Below are 4,398 nucleotides of genomic sequence, written 5' to 3'. Positions count from 1 at the left end.
TTATCTCTAAAAATAATTATATAGAACACGAATTTAGATGCCTGATGCTGTATTCCATTAAATATATGGCTTTCGATTATACTAATACTCTTTATTTGTTGCTCAGTTAAGGTCGTATCAAATTTTTATTGACATTAACAATGCTGGAATGAAAATATTTTTATTTTCCTCAGTTAATTTATCTCGTATTATTTCATCTTAATAAATGCCTATAAATATACCTACCAGAAACTTACAAAAATAACCTGGGTCACCTAGAACATGAAAGAGGTGGTTTTCATCCAATTTGGGGCTCCATACTTATAATCTAACATAGAATATTTTGAAAACACACTGTTATCTTCCTGATGAAATAATTTGCTCCCAGTTCAGAAAGGTAGAGTCACCCCATTGTTTAGAAAGGATTCTGAATGCAGAAACAGAAGATCTGGCTATAATATCTTGTCAACGTGGGAAGGACTTTCTTGTCTTTGGCCACAGAATTTTTCCATTTGCATTATGAGGTAATCACACCTTCCATGAAGTGGTCTTTGAAAGTTCAGTTGAGCAAACATTTAAACAGCTTGGAAAACTGCCTGACCCAGATAAAGTAATGATAAATGCTATTTTATTTTGGCTTCTTTTTTTTTTTTTTTGAGACAGAGTCTCGCTTTGTTGTCCAGGCTAGAGTAAGTGCCGAGGCGTCAGCCTAGCTCACAGCAACCTCAAACTCCTGAGCTCAAGCAATCCTCCTGCCTCAGCCTCCCAAGTAGCTGGGACTACAGGCATGTGCCACCAAGCCCAGCTAATTTTTTATATATATATCAGTTGGCCAATTAATTTCTTTCTATTTATAGTAGAGACGGGGTCTCGCTCTTGCTCAGGCTGGTTTTGAGCTCCTGACCTTGAGCAATCCGCCCGCCTCGGCCTCCCAAGAGCTAGGATTACAGGTGTGAGCCACAGTGCCCGGCCTATTTTGGCTTCTTATTAGCCACTACTATTGGTTTCGAACTCCTGACCTTGAGTGATCCACCCACCGCAACCTCCCAGAGTGCTAGGATAGAGGCATGAGCCACTGTGCCCGGGCAAGCCACTACTATTGACCTGTATATTGTGGGATCAGACTCATTTAATTGCATTCAAAAATAATGTATGAAACAAGTATGAAATTACCTTCCACTCAAGACTAAATAACTTACTTAATCAAAGAATAAACTTCTATACATCCAATATATTAACTGCATAAAAGTGAAGCAAATTATTCTAAGATAAAGGGGATTGCATATTATCACCACGTGGTTCTATTTAATAGACACAAAAATGAGATAACAGAGAAAGTTCTAAAAACATTTGCCAAAATAAAATTTTAAGCACCCCGCTGACTGAATATATGCCCTCTCTTGGCCAAGGGGACCCCAGAAATACCCCAAAGATGAGTTGCTGGGCATGAGAAGGGAGGTAACCATGCTTCATCCATGGTTCCCTTCTTGGAGTCATCCTTTGTCACTCATTAACAGACCTAACACTATGCAAGGAAAAGCTTAAACCACACCTTCAGATCATCAATTTCCCTAACAGATCACTTAAATCTGGTTACATGTCTGGTGGTTTGTCTCTGATTGACAGACTTCCTTATCTTAACTTTAAACATTACAAACCTTTAGACAAAGCTTCATTTCTTCAACCAATTACAAATCAAAGAATCTTTAAACCCTGTAACCTATAGTGCCCTACTTCCAGACATCCTGCCTTTTGGGGCCAAGCTAACTTTCGCCTCCCATATAATAATTTATGACTTTACATGTAATTCCTATGTCCCTAAAATATATAAAACTAAACTGTAGTCTAACCATGGTGAGACCACTCGTTCAAGGCTTCTTGGCTGTGGCTCTCTGCGCCAAAGTGTCACATATTTGGTTCAGAGTAAAACTCTTTAAGGTATTTTACAGAGTTTGGGATATTTTCCATTGACAATATGACTTAATCCTAAAGCACGTAGAGGAAAAAGTAAATACCATAGGAAAAAAGTAAGGCTAAATTATTTTTAGCTTTTCCAAACTCCCCAAATTTCATTTAAACTAGTATTGGGTGAAGAGGAAAAGGTTAAAGAATCATGCCTCCCTCAGATAATTCTTAGTCTATGACTTTCAAGGATAATACATTTCTTTGACATGTTTTGACATGGCTGCCGTGGGTCTCACAGATAGAAGTAACACTGCAGAGCTGTCTTTTTTGGGGGCAAATTCACATCCGTAGAGAAAGATAACTGTCCCCCCTCATCCCTACACCCACCAGGAGAGGACACCATGAGAAGGCAGCCATCTGAAAGCCAGGAAGAGAACCTCCACCAGGAAAAAATTTAGCCAGCAACTTGATTTGGACTTTCTAACCTCCAGAATTGTAAGACAATAAATTCATGTTGTTTAAGCCGCTCAATCTGTGATATTTCATTATGGAAGCACAAGTAGACTAAAATATTATGTGGCTAACACCTTGTATCTTCCTTTCTTTCTTGATTGAACCTTTAATAATACCGGATTACTGTCCGTGTTACATTATACAGTAATCGATTCTTCAAAGTCTGTCTCTCTCAGTAGTCTGAAAATTCTTCCATGGCTCGGATTCTTCTTTTTACCCATTCGTATTGCTTCTCCCCACACAACACATTGCCTGACCCCTGGTGGCTTTTCTATATATGTTGCTAAAAGAAAACACAAATATCTACAGCATAGCTGGCAATTATTTAACCAACCTGTTTAAAAACCATTGTGCTCACAAAATTAATATATAAGGCATAGCTTTCTTCCTATTTTAGACTGACCATTAGCAATTTCTGCTCTTTACAAGGTGAAATACCTATCTCTGCATGCTGTTGTAATGCTCCGAGTGTTCTCCATGGAGCCCCAGACTTGAGAAAATTAAGAGAATTCCAGAGTCTCTATCTCATAAAAATTCATTATATACCCTCACCTTTCTCAGCTCCCTTGAATTTTCCTAAGGCCTTTTCAGTGACTTCAACATTTCCTCAAGTGATTTTGTCTTTCATCTCTCCTCTAAACATCATGCCTTCTTTTGCATGAGGCATATATGGCTGAGTTCTCTTTAAAAAGTAGGATACCTTGTATAATTTATAGGTATGATACAAGGTATCCTACTTTTTAAAGAGGACTCAGAGGAAAATGTTGGAAACACTTTCCTAGATATCGGCCTAGGCAAAGAGTTTATGAAGAAGTCCCCAAAGGCAATCACAGCAACAACAAAAATAAATAAATGGGACATGATCAAACTAAAAAGCTTCTGCATAGGCAAAGAAACAGTCATGAAAATAAACATACAGTCTACAGAATGGGAGAAAATTTTTGCATCCTACCCATCTGATAAGGGGCTGATAACTAGAATATAATTAGAACTCATGAAAATCAGCAAGAAAAAATCAAATAACCCCTTAAAAAAGTGGGCAAAGGACTTGAACAGAAACTCTTCTAAAGAAGACAGAAGAATGGCCAACAAACATATGAAAAAATGCACAACATCTCTAATCATCAGGGAAATGCAAATCAAAACCACAATGAGGTATTACTTCAGTGAGAATGGCCTTTATCAAAAAGTTTCCAAACAATAGATGCTGGCGTGGATGCGGAGAGAGGGGAACACTCCTACACTGCTGGTGGGACTGCAAACTAGTTCAACCTCTGTGGAAAGCAATATGGAGATACCTTAAAGCCATACAAGTGAATCTACCATTTGATCCAGCAATCCCATTGCTGGGCATCTACCCAAATGATCCAATGACACTCTACAAAAAGGACATATGCACTCGAATGTTTATAGCAGCACAATTCATAATTGCAAGGCTGTGGAAACAGCCCAAGTGCCCATCAATCCAAGAGTGGATTAATAAAAGGTGGTATATGTATACCATGGAGTACTATTCAGCTCTAAGAAACAACGGTGACATAGCACATCTTATATTTTCCTGGTTAGAGCTGGAACCCATACTACTAAGTGAAGTATCCCAAGAATGGAAAAACAAGCACCACATATACTCACCAGCAAATTGGTATTAACTGAGCAGCACCTAAGTGGACACATAGGTACTACAGTAATAGGGTATTGGGCAGGTGGGAGAGGGGAGGGGGTGGGTATATACATACATAAGTGACATGTGCACCATCTGGGGGATGGTCATGCTGGAGACTCAGACTTGTGGGGGGAGGGAGGAATGGGCATTTATTGAAACCTTAAAATCTGTACCCCCATAATATGCCAAAATAAAAAAAAGTAGGATACCTATAGTATACATTACTCCTGTTCCGTTCTGATTATTTTACAGTACTTTAGATTCTCACTCTTTCTCTAAGTCTGAATTTTCCAGTCTCCATCAGTGTGCTAAATATAATGTGAGACTGATGGGCAGAT

Source organism: Microcebus murinus, chromosome 21, assembly GCF_040939455.1.
Source record: "Microcebus murinus isolate Inina chromosome 21, M.murinus_Inina_mat1.0, whole genome shotgun sequence".
NCBI classification, from domain to species: Eukaryota; Metazoa; Chordata; class Mammalia; order Primates; family Cheirogaleidae; genus Microcebus; species Microcebus murinus.
Note: the sequence above shows the minus strand (reverse complement) of the source record.